The following is a 10,589-nucleotide window of genomic DNA, read 5'->3' on the forward strand; positions in this document are numbered from 1 at the left end:
TGTGGGAGAGTAGATGGTAAATGGCGTAGATAATCAGGAAAGTCCATCGGGAGCGGAGGAGGATTCTCAGATTTCCATTTCAAATCTAGCGTCTGGTGATCCAAAGGCCGGAGATTCAAAAGAGTTTGACAATCATAGGCAAGTAACATGAAGACATCAGGGCAGCACAGAGAGAGAAGGACAGCAAACGGCAAACAAAAGCGAAAGAGACGGCTTGCCGTGCACACTAGCGCCATCTTGGATGTGGCGATGATTCTCAGTTCATGACTGCAGTAACTGCTGTTTCATAAAAAGAAACAACCATTCAATTTCACAAACTGCTTCCTATCACTGAAATAACTCAGAATCCAAATTAAAATGTCTTCAGATCCTAACTTACTCTCCACTCTAGTGGTTAAGAATACTGTATTACACACCCTTTTATTTGTTATTGTTTTTTTAAGTTTCAAAATCCATACGTGAAAGCTACCTGCATAGACTGATGATTGTGTAAAGTCAACTTAATGTTTTATTCTTGAGTTTGGTATTTTTGTTTTTGTTAGGATTTCTTCTTTTTCTCTTCTTTTCTGTATTGCTGTATTATACAATGGCTTACAAAGGTGGTGTAAAAATAAACTTATATTATATACTATACAATTTAACAATATTGTAACAATTTGATTTACTGAGGCCTTAGCAGATAATTCACTGTAAATTTGTAAGTAATAAACTTTGTTTGTCTTCTCTTATTGGTGCTATTTTTAGTGAATTTATAAAACAAGTTCAAGTTAATAAAATTCAATATAATTATTATGAAATTTGACTTACTCCAGGTTTGGGAGCCAATTTATTTAAACCTTTCCCATTTTAAAACATATAAAAACATGTGCTATTTGGATGTGATGTAGCTGAAGCTGCTGCATCTGCAGGAGAGTTGATGTGATCAGAACTGCTCAGGTTGACTGCTCGAAGCTGTTAGCACTATCTCAAAATCTGGCTGTTTAATGTAGCTCTGCACTGAGTCCTTCTACACACAACAAGAAGCAGTTAAATCAGCTCTCAAAGAGTTCATGTTACTAACAGCTCACCTCTCTACAGCAGACGCTTGCTGGTGTTCAAAAGTAATGGGGCCTTCTATAGACTGATCACTTTTGAAGAACACACATATGGACTCAGGTCCAGGTCCGGGTTTGGGTTCAGGTCCAGGTTCCGCAGGTCTCCCATAGATCCTATTAAATAAAAATAAAATAAAAATCATTTGCAGCCACAGAGCTTACTAATGAAGACTTAGAATAGCTTCATCATCCCAAAGAGAAACTATTTTGCAAGTAGAGCATGAGCAGAAGGAAACTCCAAGACCTAATCCTCGGCCAAAGTTTAGGTTTGCAGGAGCAGTTTCTGACTGGAAGTTCCAAAATAACAAACCACAAACTAGGGTAGGTTTGAACTGCTGGCTGGTTTATGGGAAACAGAAAAAATATAAATGCCTCCAGTGATTAATTTATGCATCACAATCACAGCATAGACAAAAAACAGAAAGAAAGAAATCTCTCTCCCTGTCCAGTTCAGGTTTGGATTTAATCCTGATCTGTGTCAGCTACAAGATAGACTTAAAGGAACTAATCCAGGCAAAGATAGAACTGTGGATAAAGAAATGTAAGTTTGATCAGTACGAGTTCACTAAGTTCTAATATCTCATTGTAATTAACCCAATTCTTGTGAATCCATTTTATTATTGATTATTATCATTTTTATTATTATTGACTATTATTTTGTTCTGTCAATAATAATTTTAAAAAAAACTAACTAATTAATCCCACAATTTTCTGTAATTAATCGCGATTAATCGCAATTACTTAATCAATAGCCTGGTTGCAATTACATTTTTTCAATTTTATATTTAAGCTTGTGACTGATATTTATGCAATATAATGAAGTAAATGCAGAATAAACACAAAGGATGTATGCTTAAATTCAAAGAGAATTTGAATAGTTTGTCAATCTTTTTAAAACAGGTTCTCTCCTGTGAAATACAACTTTTGAAAAAAACTATATACTAATAGGTAAGTATACACTAATATATAATATATATTAGTGCTGTCAAACAATTAAAATGTTTAATCAGATTCATCACAGGGTAACTGGATTAATTTTGATTAATTACAATTAAATATCATTCATTTTCTATATTAATCACATTTCATTTTGCATGCGCAAACAGACTTAAGAAACGTACGTTTATCATCTTCCATATTGAGTTGATTGGTTCAGCTGCCGCTCACTACCAGCTCAACTGCCCATTGGCGCATGTGCGAAGGTACCTCTACTTGGACAAACTGCCCAAAATGTGTTGACAGAAACATTTCAGGGATTTTGAGTCATTCTGCACTCAAGATGCGTTAATTGCATTAAAAATTTTAATCACGTCGACGGATTAATTTGCGTTAACGCGTTAATTTTGACATCACTATTATTATTAATGATGACGATGATTATTATTATTTTTTTTTTTTTTATTATTATTATTATTATTATTATAATTGATTCATTTTTCTAAACAGGGACAGAACCAATCAGAAGTTAGGAATTAATTACAGACAGAATGTGCAGATTCACAAACATCCTGTACAAATCTAACAGCAGGATCTCCAAGTTGAAGGAAGAGGGCTTCATTGAGAAAAATCCCCTCTGTGAGGTCTTTGTTGTTACTCTCTTAAAGGAGTCCAAATGACAGTGGTTCTGGAGACATGCTGTTAGGGTGTGTGGGATTGGATATAGCCTTATACTGCTTAGCATTATACTTTTAAGCAGGCCCCTGTGTAACTCCAGGAGCAAAAATAGTTATCATAAAGCAGCATTACAGGAAGAGGTGCAGAGACAGTGTTCTAAATGGTAAATGGTAAATGGCCTGTATTTATATAGCGCTTTCTTTCTAAGGAAAGAATGCAGAAGTAGCATTAGAAGAGAAGGGTGCAAAAGGGCAGCATTAATAATAGTCTAACATAGATGGCAAGTATAGACCAAAAAGCAGAACTAGGTAGAGAACGTAGCACACGTAGACACCCCACCGGCAACACACACACAGCAGATAGGGACATATACCACCCACCCACACCCACACACACGAATAGAAGGAGAGATGAATTGTTGAGCAAGACCACTTTAATAAAGAAGTTGTTGAAGGGAAGAAGTCTATCTTGAGTCGTTTGTTTGTTTTTGTTTTTTTTTTTTATCAGGTCAGAAACAAAGGATCGGGAGCGGCAGCTGTACGCCGACAGGTGTTAGAGTTGTTTAGAAAAGAGAGGAATGATTTCACAAACAGATTAAAGTGTCAGTAAAACCTGTGTTAGAAGCTCTGTATTCTGCAGCCAGGTGCTGAAGCTAAGCAGTCTGCTAAAACACCACGTGTTGCAGTTCAGAAAAAGCTCGGAGTCGCTCTTGTGACTGGGGACTAACACTTCAGCCCAGGACCACTGACATGTAGGTGAGGAGCAGGGGGAGGGTGAGGACAGGTGGAAGGAACCCACACAGCTGTGTTCTGGAGGGCTGCGCTGAGCAAGCCAATGTTTCAGACTGTATTTTCGTCACGTCTATGAAGCTTTCATCTTCCACTGATCAGAGTGATGTCCTCTTTAAGGTCTGCAAACCTTTGGTTTGCTTTCTAGAGCAGCATATCAGCTGAGCAGATGTACCAAGTGTACCAGCTGTGCTCCTCACAGAGCGCAGCTGGTACACTTGTTTCTGTTAGCTTAGCCACTAGGCTAAAGTCAAACTACCCACTGCTAGCAGTTTTTTCTATGATAGTTTAGGATCCAGATGTCTGATGTCTAAATTTCCACGTGGTTAAAATAGTTAAAACAGACAATTTTGTCAAAATGTGGCTAAAAAGAAAATAAAAATGAAAGTTACGCCTTAGCCTGTTTTTCCTTTGAGACACTGCTCTCCTACAGATACAGGGAGTGCAGAATTATTAGGCAAATGAGTATTTTGTCCACATCATCCTCTTCATGCATGTTGTCTTACTCCAAGCTGTATAGGCTCAAAAGCCTACTACCAATTAAGCATATTAGGTGATGTGCATCTCTGTAATGAGAAGGGGTGTGGTCTAATGACATCAACACCCTATATCAGGTGTGCATAATTATTAGGCAACTTCCTTTCCTTTGGCAAAATGGGTCAAAAGAAGGACTTGACAGGCTCAGAAAAGTCAAAAATAGTGAGATATCTTGCAGAGGGATGCAGCAGTCTCAAAATTGCAAAGCTTCTGAAGCGTGATCATCGAACAATCAAGCGTTTCATTCAAAATAGTCAACAGGGTCGCAAGAAGCGTGTGGAAAAACCAAGGCGCAAAATAACTGCCCATGAACTGAGAAAAGTCAAGCGTGCAGCTGCCAAGATGCCACTTGCCACCAGTTTGGCCATATTTCAGAGCTGCAACATCACTGGAGTGCCCAAAAGCACAAGGTGTGCAAAACTCAGAGACATGGCCAAGGTAAGAAAGGCTGAAAGACGACCACCACTGAACAAGACACACAAGCTGAAACGTCAAGACTGGGCCAAGAAATATCTCAAGACTGGTTTTTCTAAGGTTTTATGGACTGATGAAATGAGAGTGAGTCTTGATGGGCCAGATGGATGGGCCCGTGGCTGGATTGGTAAAGGGCAGAGAGCTCCAGTCCCACTCAGACGCCAGCAAGGTGGAGGTGGAGTACTGGTTTGGGCTGGTATCATCAAAGATGAGCTTGTGGGGCCTTTTCGGGTTGAGGATGGAGTCAAGCTCAACTCCCAGTCCTACTGCCAGTTTCTGGAAGACACCTTCTTCAAGCAGTGGTACAGGAAGAAGTCTGCATCCTTCAAGAAAAACATGATTTTCATGCAGGACAATGCTCCATCACACGCGTCCAAGTACTCCACAGCGTGGCTGCAAGAAAGGGTATAAAAGAAGAAAAACTAATGACATGGCCTCCTTGTTCACCTGATCTGAACCCCATTGAGAACCTGTGGTCCATCATCAAATGTGAGATTTACAAGGAGGGAAAACAGTACACCTCTCTGAACAGTGTCTGGGAGGCTGTGGTTGCTGCTGCACGCAATGTTGATGGTGAACAGATCAAAACACTGACAGAATCCATGGATGGCAGGCTTTTGAGTGTCCTTGCAAAGAAAGGTGGCTATATTGGTCGCTGATTTGTTTTTGTTTTGTTTTTGAATGTCAGAAATGTATATTTGTGAATGTGGAGATGTTATATTGGTTTCACTGGTAACAATAAATAATTGAAATGGGTATATATTTGTTTTTGTTAAGTTGCCTAATAATTATGCACAGTAATAGTCACCTGCACACACAGATATCCCCCTAAAATAGCTCAAACTAAAAACAAACTAAAAACTACTTCCACAAACATTCAGCTTTGATATTAATGAGTTTTTTGGGTTCATTGAGAACATGGTTGTTGTTCAATAATAACATTATTCCTCAAAAATACAACTTGCCTAATAATTCTGCACTCCCTGTATGCATTTTAGAAAACAGGAAACATCAAAATCATTTAAATCAGACACCAAACTGATATCAAATAGTTCATGTTACTAACAGCTTACCTCTCTGCAGGAGAAGCCTGCTGGACGTTAAAATCAATGAGGCAACCTTTAGGGGTATCACTCCTTAAGGTGGGTTGAAGTCCAGGCTTGACTCTCTGATGGATCCTAAATAAAAAGCTCAACTCCTCAATAAAAGCTTCATGACATATAAACTCCTACAATTTTAGATGATCTAATATAAACATAAACTTACTTGTTCTCAAATGACTTTTTCCCTGAGGAAATACTGAAGAAATTCTTCAACCGTTTACTCCTAGAGGACAAAGAGCCGGGTGCGGGTGCAGGTGGGTCCCTGTGAATAATGATGGAGCAGTGATGTGAGTGCTGAGCTGTGACATGGAGAAGAGTCATGGACAGTTAGAGATGGTCATCTCACCTCTGAGCTTTGGTCTGGCTCTCATGTTCCCCACACAGAGTGGTTTTAGAGAGAGAGACTGCCTGCTCTCTTCTACAACACTGACCCATGCTGCTGAATTCACATCAGCTCACATACACAGTTTCTACCTTCACCTGCAGAGGAAACACAAATCATTCATGTGCACATCAACTGAGAGCTGCAGAGTTCATGTGGGATGTGTTGGACTAACATGCACTCCATCTGAGACACAGCTTTCATCAGTTCACTACAAAAAGTGTCACAGAGAGCCGAAATGCCTCCATTACTGTAGTCATAGAAAGCAGCAGGTAAAACATGGCTGTAGAAATGACAGAGAGCAGCTTTATTTCACCAACAATGCTCAGGACCAAGCTGACTGCTTACAGAGTGTTCATACTCTAACTGCTAGCTACGTCCAGATGAACAAAATCAACCTTTTGGGAACCAACATAAGCATAAGACCTTCTATGACTCTGTGGTGGCCTCAGCCATCTTTTACGGTGTGGTCTACTGGGGCGGCAACATCTCTGCCGGGGACAGGAAGAGACTGAACAGGCTGATCCGAAGGGCCAGCTCTGTTCTAGGACGCCCTCTGGACCCAGTGGAGGTGGTGAGTGACAGGAGAATGGTAGCTAAGCTGTCATCCCTGATGGACAACATCTCCCACCCCATGCAGCAGACTGTGACAGCACTGAGCAGCTCCTTCAGTGGGAGACTGCGGCACCCACGGTGTGGGACGGAGAGATTTCACAGGTCTTTCCTCCCCACTGCTGTCAGACTCCACAACAAAGACTTTAACTGATCAAACACATCCACACATGTGCAATAAGACTAAGTGCAATACTCTTTTCTGACAAAGTTGTATTTTTGCTCAGTTGTATATAGAATTTGTATTCTATTTTTATCCTATTGTATATTTTATTCTATTGTATATAGTATTTTATTCTATTCTATTCTGTACAGTTGTGTACAGCATTTTATTCTCATTGTATTCTAATTTTTGCTATATAACTTTTGCACTGTCCACTTCTTGCTGTGAGAAAACAAATTTCCCACATGTGGGACTAGAAAAGGTTATCTTATCTTATAAGCAACAGTAAATAATCAATAATGAATGTTGCTGAGCAGCACACAGGACTAACAACACACATTTTAGAGGCAGCAGCCTACCAAGGCAGTGTGTATGTGTGAGTACCTCTTTGTACATCTGTGTAAACACATCATGTCTCCTAACTAGAAAAGAGCTCAGGAGGGCCCCAAATGGGGTTCACCCAGCAGCCAAGGCGCAGAAGCGACGAGCCCGCAGTCTCCACCAGCAGCCGGCTACCCCAGAGCAGACCAAGCTCTGGACCCAGAGACCCAAGATCGGAGGGCCTTCCACACCCGGAAGGGGCCCAACAGAGCCGGGGGGGCCAGGCCCCGCCAAACAGCCACTACAAGTGAGCTAGTACACATCAGCAGCATTACCTAACCGGACATTATAAGAGAAACCTATAAGTCCAACAACTATTCTTTGGTCAGGGTCACATGTTCTGGGAGAGTAACACAGAAAGAAGTGACTGACTTAACTCCATCAGTACAGACTATGAGACCAAACTGTTTCTACATTGGATGCACCAGCAGAAAGCTGACAGACCAGACAGACATCATAATACCATCAGAATTATTAGTCTAGACTTTACTGATGCAACAATGAGCAGACATCAAAGTTATTCATGATCCAGAATAAAGGGAATCCAGAGGTACCGAAATTAAGAAGTACATAAGAAACTTCTAAGGTGGCGGCCAACTGTCCAACTCCAGTCCTCGTCGACCAATGTCCTGAAACTTTAACTATCTCCCTGCTGCAACACAGCCTAATAAACATTAAGCTGTGTTGTAATTGCCAGTCATTAACAAGACTGGCAATTAAGCCATTTGATTCATATTACAGCAGCTTATAAGTGAATGAACATGGTGCAATACATGTACTTACATTTGCTTAAATTTACTTGAGTAGGGTTAGGGGTTGCCACCTCAGCATGTAGCCAAGTTCTATAGTCTTGCTAATGACCTACTAATTTTATTCAGCTGTGTTGCAGCAGTGACACATTTAAAAGTTTCAGGACACCAGCCCTAAAGGAGTGGAGTTTGACACCACTGCTCTGAGGTATAAAATCTTATAGAGATCCCTAAAAAAAAAAAAAAAAAAGTCGGGTCACAAGAGGTAGGTCCTGAACTGTTCACTACTGTCATCATTAGCATGATGCTCTGTCTTACATCATATTCAATCGGAACAAGGGTATTTTTATGATGTTAGGTGTTTTCAGTCAAGGAAACATTCTTTCTTGGAAGTTTCCATGACCAAACTAGAAAAACTAGTAACTGTATGCAATGTAGTTTCAGCACAGCTGATCTTTGATCAACAGGAACAACATTTTATTTAACATAGTTGTAAAAGGAATAACACACATCGGGAGTTTGATTTACACCCCAATTCAGATTATATGTCCAATTTATTTATTTATTTTTATGTAAATGAAAGAAAAGAAAAGTCTCACTTTCTTCTATCAGCTTCATCAGTATTTGTGTTGCCTCAATCATCAGCTGTCAGCAGAGGAATGTTTAACTGAACACTTCCTCATGTCTGAGTGTGTCACACTGTGTTCTACTCTGTACTTCTGATTTTAAATCCATTCTTTGATTTTTCATGAATAAATCGGAGTCCTTAAAGCATAGGTGTCAAACTCTGGCCCGTGGGCCAAATTTGGCCCGCAGCCTAATTACATTTGGCCCGCAAAGCCATACCAAATTATTGTTAGAGCTGGCCTACTGGTATTATACAGCTAATATATATATTGTTTAGTATTAAGCTTTGCTTGTTCTATATTCAGTTTTTCAGCAAAACTTGTTTGAGTCCATAAGAAGAGATTCATTCTTAAATCTGGAGGAAGATTTTTTTTTTCAATAAATATTAAAGTTAGCCCGTGACCTTGTTCCAGTTTTGAATTTTGGCCCACTGTGTATTTGAGTTTGACACCCCTGCCTTAAAGGAAAGGATGGGCAGTCTGCCCACATTGCTTCCTGCTCTGTAGGTCACAGCTCCACTGACCAGGAGACAATGAGGACTTACACAGACTGAGACCTGATCTTCTGACACAACTATCTGATCCTTGTTAAAATGGTTAAGATCTTCACACCTGAACATTTCCAACACTAAAAACAGATCGAGTTCACTGACTGTCTAATATATAAGGACAGATATGCGGGTAACAGATAATCTCTACTAACTAATGGTCATTTGTAATTATTTGTGGTTCTTTTTGTATCTGATGTGGTGATGGAACGTAACATGGATAGATTTTAACCTTTATACATGCCCTAAATCGACAGTATTTTGACAGAATAATGAACTGGCTATTGAAATAGTAGTAAATAAGAAAAAATGAAAATTGATTAAACAGAGGTGTCAGGGTTAGGTTCTGCACTTTATAACTTACATTCTTTCCTTATGGAAGGAGAGGCATAAATTTGTTTTTGGCTGTGAGACCTCTCTTTGACATAAAAGTCATGATTCACTAATTTTACTTGATTACAACTAACATAATTTTAATATGTTGCAGTTCTAATATATAACTCATCCAAATGTATCATTAAGGCACTAATGAATTTAACAAAAAGGTTATTGGCATTAGCTGGGAGAGGTTTGTAGCCAAATTTATTGCAACAAACTCAAATAACTAAGCGAGGCTTCAGTCAGACTGAAAACAGTTTTAAAAGAACCATGTTCAAAGTGGGTGTTTTTTAGCGATTATAGAGGGAAACACAAAGAAGAAAAATCTAACCAACTACTGATGATTAAAAGCTTGAAAGAGTAAAAGAAGAAAAATCAAATCCTCTGATTAAGAACACAAAAGTACAAAATGAACATGACAGTGACACAACATGAAAAAGCTGAAATAATTCAACAATGTTTCTGCACTTTATGCTTGACATAAGTCACAGCCTCCATATGCAGATATTATTAGCAGGTACAGACTTTATACATGTTTGATTACAGACAATGTATAATCATGTGGATTTGTCCTGAATTAAGAGCTGAAGATCTGGTCCTAACATTACAGAGCAGAAACCTACAGTAAAACTGTTAAAGGAGGAAACAAAGCAAACTTACAGTTTCTTCACACAGACACACCAACAACAAGCTCCCATCCACACCTGGACACTAAACACGACACACAGGTGAGCTCCTTTCTGGAAGGAGGCGGGATTCCACCTGCAGTAACAGTTAGATTTTCACAATAAGAGCACTTCCTTTTCTAACTAATGTCACACTGAAGATTTGACTCGTCCCAGCTCATTGGTGCCATTTCAAGGTGCTAACACTCATTTCATGTGGAAGAGTGCCCCTTAATCACTTCAAAATTTACACATCACAGCTCTTTAATACATAGGCTGAACTCAGTTAAACAGCTCTTTGAGGGATTGACCATCTTGATGCTTAAAAAGTTAAACTGTTGCTACAGCAGTACTTGACATTTCACATTTACATTTTACATTCATTTTTTGACAGTCTCCACTGCCTCTGTTGCAGGTAGGCAAGTGAAGAGAGAGACTACATCAAAGGACACTATGGTTTCATCTGGGTCAAGTG

At 39.4% G+C, this 10,589-nt stretch overlaps 1 long non-coding RNA gene across 1 annotated transcript; it reads right to left on the minus strand.

Annotated features, from left to right (window-relative positions):
- Positions 1–5,783: 5,783 nt before the first annotated feature.
- Positions 5,784–10,159, minus strand: LOC146688691 (uncharacterized). The gene is made up of 3 exons (XR_014916074.1): positions 10,110–10,159; positions 5,957–6,090; positions 5,784–5,872 (listed from the first exon to the last, which is right to left on the minus strand). It is a non-coding gene; the product is annotated as an uncharacterized LOC146688691 (long non-coding RNA).
- Between the last annotated feature and the right edge of the window lie 430 nt (positions 10,160–10,589).

This window comes from Copadichromis virginalis, linkage group LG17 (assembly GCF_057382275.1).
Source record: "Copadichromis virginalis isolate Kocher_CV1m ecotype Utaka linkage group LG17, C_Virginalis_male_GT1.1, whole genome shotgun sequence".
NCBI lineage: Eukaryota > Metazoa > Chordata > Actinopteri > Cichliformes > Cichlidae > Copadichromis > Copadichromis virginalis.